The following is a 12,453-nucleotide window of genomic DNA, read 5'->3' as shown; positions in this document are numbered from 1 at the left end:
TATATCAGAAATGGTCATACTCAAGCACATAAAGTATACCATAGTACTGTATCTTTATTGCCCTTGCCCTGCGACACTATTAGCTGGATGTTCTCCCCGTGTTTGTGTGAGTTTCCTCTAAGCACCCTCTTTTTCTCCCACATCTCAAACCATACTGGTGACTTAAAGCGACATAAGCAGTGTTGTTTTTTTTTCTTTTTAAGAAGTGAACCTCCCCATAAGGGGAGATACCATTACTTGCCTATGGGTTGCCAGCTTGTTCTGGCAATTGTAATTCCCAATGGGGTCACGCATGCACACCTTGATGCATGCTGGGAGATGTAGTCCAGGAGCAGCCCCAACAGAACAAACCCTTACAAACAGGGGCGTAACAATAGGGGCTGCAGACCCTGCATCTGTGGGGGGGCCCTGGGACAGTCCCCCCTCACCTCAGGCTCTCCCCCCAGCGCGCTCCCCTCCTGCAATTATCAGTGGCAGCGTGGGGCGGCAGGAACATGTACCACCATGCATTTCACCCGCCGGAAGGTTCCGATCTCTAAGTGTCTGACGCTACTTCCTGTACTTCCTGTTTAAAAAGGAAGTAGCATGAGGCACTTAGACATGGACCTCCACGGTGGAAGGAGGTATGTGTTCTTGCCGCTGCCCGCTGCCACTGATAGTTGCAAGAAGAGAATGTGTTGAGAGGAGAGCCCAAAGTGAGGGAGGGGGGGAGTGTCCCCCTCCCCCCAATGTGCGGCCATGCTTTCCCCTCATGTTGCCACCCCTCCTGCACCCCAAAACAGCCCTGAGCGAGCCTCGGGGTGGGGGGGGGGGGCGGTGATTTTTTTTGCAGGGGGGGGCGGTGATTTCTAGTTATGCCCCTGGTTACAAACCTCCCTTTTTGGGAGGTTTGTTTTTTAAAAAGAAAAAAAAACACAGCTCAGGTCGCTTTAAAGCAGACCCAAAACAAACATTTTTTTATTCGAAATATTTAGTTGCACCACTCTGACACATACAAGAATAAATAAACACTCCTTCAAGCCTATGAGCATTTCAGTGGATGCTTTTCACCCTTCTCTTTTCATAACTAGGATTATACAGGTGGCAGCCATTACTTCTGGGCTTAGTAGGAGGTTTTAGATTCTGAGTGTGTTTGTCATCAGCTACCCTCCCTCACAAAGGCGTTGTCTATGTGATATCTCACACAAGCTGAGATCACCTCCCCTGTGACATCATCAGTAGCAGCCTGTGTTTTGTTTTTGTTTTTTATCTCCTCCACCAGTCTGGATTCTGTCCCGGTGTAATATCAGCCCGGAAGCTCCCTTCCTCACTGAGTATCACGCATGCTCAGTGGGAAGTTAGATATTATTTTCCTGAAATATCTCTGCTTCCACACCTCCTACACTCCCGAAATTTTCAGGGTAGGGAGGGGACCCCCAGATCTAGCTCTGTGCCGAATTACAGCCCACCGAGCCCCGCTGGTTCCCAAGACTGATTACAGCAAACCTATCGCGGGAACTAGCCACGCTCGAGGCTACAATTCGGCACAGAGCTAGATCGGGGGGTCCTCTCCCTACCCTGAAAATTTTGGGAGTGTACGTGGTGCGGAAGCGGAGATATTTAGGATGTTTTACGTGGCTGCACAATTTAATGGGAGGCAGGCTCCTACTGCGCATGTGGGGCTGCACTATCTGCGGGGCTGCCTATTCTGTCACTACACTGACAATATGAAAGGAAGGGAGGGATTCCTCCAATAAATGTAAAATATTTTATATTTGTCATCACACAGCTGGAAAAAAGCTGCTATTTATTATTATAATTTAGAAAATAGATTTTATTTCCGAAATCTTGTTTTTCTAATTTGGGTCCACTTTAAAGTGAACCTAAAGCCAAGAAAAAAAAAATGAGATTAACTCACCTGGGACTTCCCTCAGCCCCCTGCAGCCGATTGGTGCCCTCGCAGCCCTGCTCCGATGGTCCAGGACCCGCCGGCGAACACTTCCGGCCGACAGGCATGGGAACGCGAGTGATTGTTCGCGTTCCCAGCCTGTATATCGCCCCCTATGCTGCTATTGCGGCCAAGGCCTGGACCATCGGAGCGGGGCTAGGAGGGCACCGATCGGCTGCAGGGGCTGAGGGAAGTCCCAGGTGAGTTAATCTCTTTTTTTTCTCGGCTTTAGGTTTACTTTAAGGTAGCCCCCTTTAAGTGTGTGCGATATGCAAGAACATGCAAGAAGTGCATAGACTAGACTGCTCTATCTGATGTTTCCAATTATGCACTGAGCTTTAGCACAGTTACACAATGCAGGCTATCAAATGCAGTATGATTACCTTCACTATAAATGTGCATTGCTATGGCCACCGGCATTGACAAATGACAAGAGGCCTTAACCTTATTCTATGATAAGGACGCTAGATTATGACAGAGACTGGACTATGACAAGATGTTTGTAAAAAAAAGTTTGCCTTCTTAAAGGAAACCCAAGGTGAGAGGGAAATGGAGGCTGCCATATCTACTACCTTGTAAACAATGGCAGTTGCCTGGTAGCCCCGTTGATCTTCTGGCTTAAGTAGTTGAGTAAAAACCCGGGAACAAGCATATGGCTAATCCAGTAAAACCTGAGTAAGCTCAGTCAGAGTACCTGATCTGCTGCATGCTTGTTCAGGGGATTCATCTGAAAATGGCGCCTGCGTATAATGGCACACGGTGTTGCCGCTAAGCCGTTTGTCGCTTATCGCTATTTAACGTTAATGCCTTATCGTTATTTAGCGTTAAAGCCTTATCGTTATTTAGCGTTAAAGCCTTATTGTTATTTAGCGTTAAAGCCTTATCGTTATTTAGCGTTAACACACAGAACCCTCTCTGTACTTATCCCTAACCCCTAAATCCCCCCTGGTGGTGCCTAACCCTAACCACCCCCCTGGTGGTGCCTAACCCTAAACACCCCCCTGGTGGTGCCTAACCCTAAACACCCCCCTGGTGGTGCCTAACCCTAAGACCCCCCTGGTGGTGCCTAACCCTAAGACCCCCCTGGTGGTGCCTAACCCCTAACCCCCCCCTGGTGGTGCTTAACCCTAACCACCCCCCTGGTGGTGCCTAACCCCAAAAACACCCCCCTGGTGGTGCCTAACCCTAAACACCCCCCTGGTGGTGCCTAACCCTAAGACCCCCCTGGTGGTGCCTAACTAACCTTGACAGTGTTACATTAAATCCATTCACCGTTTTGCAGTTAAATAACTTCTGCAATTTGGCTTATGTAGGGCGCTATTGATAAATAAGGTTACTGTGCGCAATAACATCTGCTGTTTGGCATATGAACGGCGCTATTGATAAATAACGTTACTGTGTGCCGTTTTTCTTCTTTTTCCCCTGTGTGCCACTATTATGCAGTACTAACGATAAATAGCGATAAGCATATCTTTTTAATGCGGTGCCATTTTTATGCATAGGCGCTGTGCGCCATTATTCACTGATCCGTGTTCAGGGTCTATGGCTAAAAGTATTAGAGACACAGGATCAGGAGGACTGCTAGGCAACTGGCATTATTTACAAGGAAGTACATATGGCAGCCTCCATATCCTTCTCACCTCGGGTTCCCTTTAAAACAGAAGGTATTTGCAATTATTCAGATTGGGGTGAGCATATGATGTCTCCCACAATGCATCACTGCTGAATATGCAAATCATCCTTTATTGTCCCTGTAACCTAAACACAATGCAATGATGTGACAGTTTGTTAATTGTGCTGGATGCAGTGGGCACAGTACAAGGTCACTGAAGGATGCACCAGGCACAGTACAACGGCACTGAAGGATGCAGTGGGCACAGTACAAGGTCACTGAAGGATGCAGTGGGCACAGCAGTGGGCACTGGATATACAACTAGGTCACTGAAGGATGCAGTGGGCACAGTACAAGGTCACTGAAGGATGCAGTGGGCACAGCAGTGGGCACTGGATATACAACTAGGTCACTGAAGGATGCAGTGGGCACAGTACAAGGTCACTGAAGGATGCAGTGGGCACAGCAGTGGGCACTGGATATACAACTAGGTCACTGAAGGATGCAGTGGGCACAGTACAAGGTCACTGAAGATGCAGTGGGCACAGCAGTGGGCACTGGATATACAACTAGGTCACTGAAGGATGCAGTGGGCACAGTACAAGGTCACTAAAGGATGCAGTGGGCACAGCAGTGGGCACTGGATATACAACTAGGTCACTGAAGGATGCAGTGGGCACAGTACAAGGTCACTGAAGGATGCAGTGGGCACAGCAGTGGGCACTGGATATACAACTAGGTCACTGAAGGATGCAGTGGGCACACAAGGATGTCACACTGTGTAATGAGATGCTTATATGCCAGCGAGCAGTGGGCACTGGGCACGGCACAAGGTCACTGACAGAATGAATGAACAGCGCTGGCAGAGAGTGGCGGTGCCGGCGGTGTGACTGGCTGCCTGCAAATAGTACAAGTGAAGTGTATAACTGTCACTAAAATAATATACAAGTGTGTAATGAGATGCTTATATGCCAGCGAGCGAGCAGTGGGCACTGGGCACGGCACAAGGTCACTGACAGAATGAATGAACAGCGCTGACAGAGAGTGGCGGCGCCGGTGATGTGACTGGCTGCCTGCAAATAGTACAAGTGTATAACTGTCACTGGAATATACAAGTGAACACTGCAGCTGCACTAACCTGTCTGCCTGCACTACACACAGATAATCCCCACTCCCACTACACTGACTACACTGCAGCACTGAACCTGCCTGCACTACACACAGTTAAATAATCACTAGACTCCCACACTCCCACTACACTACACTGACTACAACTAACTACAGCAATCACTCACTGACTAGCTAACTGTGTACAGTATAAGAGCAGTGTTAGCAAAAAAAACGCTTTGTTTTTAACACAATAAATGCACTTGCTCAAACAACAATGGCCTGGAGATAATCCTCTCAGCACCACAGTCTAGCAAGGACAGAGCTTTTCCATCATGGCCGCCGCTTTATATTCAGGAGGGGAGGGCATAGCTCCCCTCCTGTGATTGGTTGCTAGGGCCTGGCTGGGGCTCTCTGATTGGCCTGCAATGTGTCACTTCCGCATAGTTTGACGCATTTCCGCTAACCACGACTTCAGCGCCGGGTTTCACGAGCGTGAATGCGGATTTCTGTCCGCATTCACGCGAAGCCAAAGCAGATTTTCGTGGTTGAAAATCTATTCACGGCTTAGCGTGTCCGAGGCGGAATGCGTCAAAATGGTCGTGAATCCACGCGTAAGCGTGATCACGACCTGGCGGTGAGCACCACTGGTGAAGGGACCCTCTTTGTGCGGCGCGATAGCGGCGGTTTAGCAGGGGCACACGTGCCCCTGCTAACTTTGAGCTCTGAAGCGAGATTTATTCAATAAGTTCAGATAAGGCACACTAACCTCAGATAAGGTTAGCGCTGTAGTTTGTGCCCACTAAGTGATAAGGCACACTAACCGGCTTAGTGCCGGTTAGTGAATCAAGGCCATTGAATACTATGAGCAGATTGTGTAGGTAAATCCTGATACTACCTTGAGGTGGTAAAATTGATTAGCGTGTATTGGGCTTTAGTATGAGAGCTTACCTCCACAATCTGTTCATAGAATGTAAGATTTGTTGGCTCTCATACTGCATGAGGGTGGTAAAATTGGACAGGGATCGGCCAATCAAAATTGCATGTGCTTATTACCCTAAAGCCTGGTACACACTTTCAATTATGTCTGGCTTATCACTGACCAATTATGAGTGCTTACCTACACTATCTGATCATAGTATTAAAGTGTAACTGTCTGGCATAAAATCAAAAATCAATGCTTTATTTTTATCTGGTAAACAAGTAATAAGGATGCTAACCAGGCAATCCAAAAGCTAAAATCACTATTACTTTTCTTGCTGATAAATGATCATTTCCCAGTTTACCTGACTCTTATTTGGTACGTTGCCGCAAAAAGGAAGTTGCAGGGCATGCTGGGTTGTCTTTTTTGGCTTCTTTATTTCCCCTCAGACTTAACTAATGTACAGAAGCAAAAAAAAGACAACCCAGCATGCCCTGCAACTTCCTTTGTGCGGCAACGTACCAAATAAGAGTCAGGTAAACTGGGAAATGATCATTTATACACAAGAAAAGTAATAGATATTTTAACTTTTGGATTGCCTGGTTAGCATCCTTATTACTTGTTTACCAGATAAAAATAAAGCATTGATTTTTGATTGTATGCCCGACAGTTACACTCTACAGTACATGGAGGTGGTAAAATTGGTCAGTGATTGGCCAATCCTAATTTAAAGTGTGTACCAGCCTACCAGGCTTTACTCAAACTGACTAAGAGGGGTGTTCCCTATTCCATCCCTCACCCTTATCTCACATACACAGGATGTCCACACACTTAAAGGGGTTCTGTGGATCATTAAAAAAAACAAAAACTGAAACTTACTTGGGGTTTCTATCGGCCCCCTGCAGCTGTCACGTGGTGCGCCGTCCTCCTACAATCCTCCGTTCCTCGTCGCCGGTCCAATTATTCCTCTGACATAACTGCGACTGCGCGGGTCGTGGCCATGCATGTGCTCGCTCCCACTTGCTTCTTCAGGAGCTTACTGCGCAGGCACAGTACAAGAAAACCTCATACTGCACCTCCCTAGTAAGCACCCAGAGATGCGAGCGGGAGCGAGCACTATTTGTCTAATTAGACGTATAATTGTCGGCAGCAGGGAACGGAGAATCGTAGGAGAATGGCGCAGGACATGACAGCTGCAGAGGGCCGATAGAAGCACCAGGTAAATGTCAGATTTTGTTTTTTATGATCCACAGAACCCCTTTAAGCCTAGTACACACTTTCAATTATGATTGGCCAATCACTGACTATTTTTACCATTTCCATGTAGTATGAGAGTTTAGCTACACAATCTGCTCATAGTATTCAATATATGTTGAACCTCATACTACATGAAGGTGGTAGAATTGGTCAGTGATTGGCACATTATAATTGAAAGTGTGTAACATGATTAAAGAGACTCCGTAACAAAAATTGCATCCTGTTTTTTTATCATCCTACAAGTTCCAAAAGCTATTCTAATGTGTTCTGGCTTACTGCAGCACTTTCTACTATCACTGTCTCTGTAATAAATCAATGTATCTTTCCCCTGTCAGACTTGTCGGCCTGTGTCTGGAAGGCTGCCAAGTTCTTCAGTGTTGTGGTTCTGCTATGAACTCCCCCCTCCAGGCCCCTCTATGCACACTGCCTGTGTATTATTTAGATTAGAGCAGCTTCTCTCTTATCTTTTACAAGCTGGATAAATTGTCCTCTGAGCTGGCTGGGCTTTCACATACTGAGGAATTACAGACAAGGGCAAAGTTGTTTGCAGGAAGAAACGAGCGGCCTGAAACTTCAGTGCATGAGAGCAGAAGGGGGAAAGAAACACACAAATGATCTCTCGAGATTCAAAAGGAAGGCTGTATACAGCCTGCTTGTGTATGGATGTATTTTCTATGTGTGGCCATACTGTACATCAACCTACTTCCTGTTTTGGTGGCCATTTTGTTTGTTTATAAACAAACTTTTTAAAACTGTTCTTAACCACTTTTAATGCGGCGAGGAGCGGCGAAATTGTGACAGAGGGTAATAGGAGATGTCCCCTAACGCACTGGTATGTTTACTTTTGTGCGATTTTAACAATACAGATTCTCTTTAAACATATGCATACCCCCTTTTAAATTAAACTTGCTTTGGGCTCGTTCACACTATACAAACACAGTTTCCGTACTTGCGTTTCATGGCAGCAGGTTGGCAAGAGCAGAGCCAATTATCCACAAGGCAAACCTAGGCAGTTGCCTAGGGTTTGGAGAGAGTCTAGGGATGTGGTGGATGCTAACCCCTACCCAATCTTAATAAAACAAAAAAGCCAGGTGATCCTCAGTGGTGGAAAAAAAATAAATTGAGAAAAAGGCAGCAGGAGCCCTTCTGGAAAAAACAGTGCCGCCATAGGCGCCTATTATAAAAGCCACGATTCATGGCAAAGAATGGAAGTTTGGGCCTGCAATGCCCACTTTCGGGCACCAAAACTGACCTTCTTTGCTGCAAGTCGTGGCTTTTATAATGGCCGCAATCGGCATATCTGCAAGCCCCCAGCGCGATTCTATCGGGCACCTCCAGGTGCCGAAATGTACCTTGTTTACCTCTAGTCAGCCCCTACGGGCGCCCGAAATGTACCTTCTTTGTCGATTATTACAGCTTTGCGGTGGATGGGTTAAAATGTGTGGGGGGTAGGGCTAGGCACCACCTGGGGGTTAGGCAACACAGGGGGGTTAGGGTTAGGCAACAAGGGGGCTTAGGGTTAGGCAGGATAGGCAACACCTGGGGGGAGTTTTAGGATTAGGCACCACCATGGGGGTCTTAGGGTTAGGCATCGGTTGAGGGAAGGTTCAGTGTGAGAGGGTTAGGGTTAGGTTTAGCCATAGTAAAATATCAGTAAACATTACCGATATTTTACTAACAGAATCCAGCAGTGAAATATCACTAATATCAGCGATATTCTACTAGCAGCAATCACCTGCGCATTTTTCCAGGTGCCTTTCTATTTTCACGTATGTGGCAAAAAATAAGGCCTCATTTCTTCTGAAAGTGGACCTGAACTCCTGCACAGGACAAAAGGAAAGCAATAAAAAATGCACCCTGTATGTATTTCGAGAGTTTAACCTGTCTAATTCCCCCTCATGACTAATCACAACCTTAGTTGTGTTAGCTGACTGCATCGGCACAGAGGCTAATTGAAAAGCACAGGACGTTAACAATATATCTGCTTCCATGAAAGCAGGAAACAGACACACTGCAGATTTACTGGAGGATTTGTATCAGCTGTAACAAAGAAATATTTTTCTTTAAAGACTGTTGTGCTGTTGCATATCTTTTAGAGCAGAGAGGAAGTTCTGAGTTCAGGTCTGCTTTTTTTGTGCAAAAGCCCTGTGTGTGCTGAAAGCCTGAATCCTAAAGAGCCCCTCCAAACACAAGAGCATCCATGATAAAAATGTAAAGCACCTTATTAATATGGCTGTAAGTATTAACTAACATTCTTATATGCTGGCTGCATAAAAGTGCTGCATCGCAGAGAGTCACAGCTAAGCCACCAGGCAGGGCCATTAGCATTCCTCCCAAATGCCAAACTCGACCTGCTGCTCAATCCAGTCACTGGAGAGAGAGGGCGACACGAATATCTGGGATGGAAGGAATGCCTCGTTATTATATAGGCAGCTGAAATCCTCCAATAAAGCCCTCTAATAAACCAAAGATGGACAGAAATAGGAGACAGCTTCTGCCATATGTACTCTTTCTGTCAAAATGTAGATTAAATTACCTACTTGCCGGATTCAAGATACCAATAAAGTGCCTCTCCGTAAGCAGGTTTCTCCTGTGCTGAAATAGACCCAGGATATACAGTGCTGCAGTGCAGAAGTATTATAATACTATACTATATAAAACCAAACTCCTGCTCTGTACATATACTATGGGCTGGTGCACACCGGAGCGGTTATGGAGCGTTTTTTCAAACGCTTGCAGGGGGAAAACCGCTTGGCTAATGAAAGTGAATGGGCTGGTGCACAGAGCCGGAGCGGCTCGTTTTTTCCACAAACGCAAACTCGGGGGCTGCAGCATTTTTTAGATGTCTAAGCCGTTTCTGCCTCAATGTTACAGTATAGGAAAGTGGAAAACCGCTCTGAAAAACAGTAGATCAGAGCGGTTTTCCAGGCGTTTTTGTTACAGTAGCTGTTCAGTAACAGCTTTACTTTCACAATATATGACATCTGCTACACAAAAACACTCAAAAAAAAGCTAGGCATGTTTAGAATACGTCTCTAAACATGCCTAGAATCACTCTGAAATCTGCTTCAAAAACCTCTAGCGGTTTGCGTATCTGCTAGCGGTTTTTGGTGTGCACTGGGCCTAACATATAAGTGTAAAATACAATACAAGTAGGACTACTGCCCTTAAAGGGGAACTACAGCCTGAACAAACATATTGTCATTAAGTTACATTAGTTTCGTTAATTAAAATAGATAGGTAATATAATCTCTTACCCACCCTGTTTTAAACAGGCAAATGTTTGTGATTTCATAGGGGCAGCCATCTTTTTCATGCGGTCAGCCATCTCGTTTTTGGTTGAAAGGAGATGACAGGAAGCATGAGACACAGTTTCAACTGTCCTGTGTCCTGATTACCCCTCCCAGCTGTGTGCGCTAGGCTTCAAACTCAAATTCAAAATGAAAAAAAAAAAACGAATTTGCACCAAAACAGCAGAACGAGAACAACAACATCAGAAATCCCATCATGCTTTGCACAGCATCCAGGGAAAAATGCCGGGCAGGTTTCTTCTGTGCAGCTAAAAATGAGGCTTGGGTAAGAAAAACAAAGTTCTGATGCTGTGAAACTGTTAAAGAAACACCAAGCCTTTTCTGTGCTGCTGAGTAGATTTTTAGTCTGGAGGATCACTTTAAAAACCACTTAAGGACCAGGGGTGTTTTGCAGGATCTGTGCTGCGTGGGCTCTCCAGCCCGCAGCACAGATCAGGATTTAGCCAGGGCGATCAGACTTACCCCCTTTTTTCCCCACTAGGGGGATGTCCTGCTGGGGGGGTCTGATCGCCGCCGGCTTGCTGCGCTTGGCGGAGGGGGCTCTTCAAAGCCCCCCTCCGCAGCGTTTTCGGCGCTCCCTGCCTTCCTGTCCCTCCCTCTCCCTCCATGGGCTGCGCAGGACGGATATCCGTCCTGCGCATTGAAGGATAGGCTTCGGCCTATCATATGCCGGCGATCCCCGGCCAATCAGAGGCCGGGGATCGCCGATCTGCCTTACGGCACTGCTGCGCAGCAGCGCCGTCTGATGTAAACAGCGGGGATTTCCTCCCCGCGTGTTTACATTTTGCCGGCGAGCTGCGATCGGCGGCTCTCCGCCTGTTCACGGAGACACCCTCCGTGAACTGACATGGAAAGGCCGCTCGATCGAGTGGCCGTTTCCATGGGAAACCACTTAAGACCTGCCAACGCCTATGGGCGTTAGCTGGTCGTTTTAAAGTGAATCCTAACAGAAGTAATGAAAAAGAGATTCACTTATCTGGGGCTTCTACCCAGGGATGATCTCCGAGCTTAATCATGAGTGATTACTCGTGATTCAAATGAGGAATAATTACAGCAGCTGAGCGGTGGGGATTGGAAGGGTATTTACCCATAAATCTACGTCCTCCCCGCGCTCCGTATAGGTCCATGCGTCTTAATAGTAGCGTTCCAAGCCTCACTGCCGTCACTTCCTCGTTAAAGCCAGAAGGAGAAAGTGACGGGATGCGGGCGGCCAGGGCCACGCAGGTGGGGGAACAAAGGATCGTTAAGGGTGGGAACAGGACAGTTGCGGGGGGCTGGTGGAAGCCCCAGGTAAGTGAACCTCTTTTCCATTACTTCGGTTAAGGTTCACATTAAAGCAAACCTAAAAGCAAGCCTGAAGGGAAAATAAACTTCTAGGAATTGTATGTGTAGTACAGCTATGATATAAAACATTAGTAGCAAAGAAAAAGGTCTCATGTTGTTTTCCAGTACAGGAAGAGTTAAAAAACTTCAGTTGTTGTCTATGAAAAAGAGCTTCTCTGAGCTATTAAACCCACGGGGCCATATGCAATTAACCTTTTTTTGCTGAGTTTTCTCCTAGGAGACAATTTTTCATTTTGTATTTAAAATAATTTTTCAGTACTTTGGAATTGAAAAAAGAATCAAAAAGTAGGTGAAAAAGTACTCTTAAAATGATTTTGAGTATTTCCTTGCTTGTTGGTGGTTAAATATGTATTCCACCTGGGAGTAGAAAACTTTTTTTTTTTCAATTTTTGAATTGCATATGGGCGACTGTGTGGAATACAGTCCAGTATTCTGAAACACTTACACAGCCAAGAAACAGTGAGAGACAGCTTGAGATAAGGTTTTACTGCAGGAAAGTTCAAAGGGTCATTAGCTCAGCTCTGTTTTATAGCTTAAAAGACAGAGTGTGGTTTATAAACTGCAAATATAACAGAATGATGCAGTGTAAAAAAAAAAAACCTACTGTATGTAACTGAAAATAAAAATATTTTCTTTGCTACTGATGTTCTATTTGTTCTCCGTACTACACATATAATTCATTATATCATACTTTATTTTCCCTTCTGGTTTGCTTTATTTAAGTAGTAGTCCTATCATTATTGTCTTTTACACGTATATGTTAGTGTGTGTACAGCATAGGAGGCTGGTTTTATATTGTTTTAGCTTTGTTGGCAGGGGTGGGAGCTCTCCTGCAAGTCTCCTAGTTTTGTTTTTTTGTCAGCGGTGCAACTTCAGTTTTTTAGCATTGTAATACTATTTACATGAATGAGAGGCTTACAGGGTGCCTTAAAGCACGGCTGTCTAAACTTTTTAGACAAAGGGCTATATCGTC

This window comes from Hyperolius riggenbachi, chromosome 8 (genome assembly GCF_040937935.1).
Source record: "Hyperolius riggenbachi isolate aHypRig1 chromosome 8, aHypRig1.pri, whole genome shotgun sequence".
NCBI classification, from domain to species: Eukaryota; Metazoa; Chordata; class Amphibia; order Anura; family Hyperoliidae; genus Hyperolius; species Hyperolius riggenbachi.
This window is presented reverse-complemented; position numbering follows the sequence as displayed.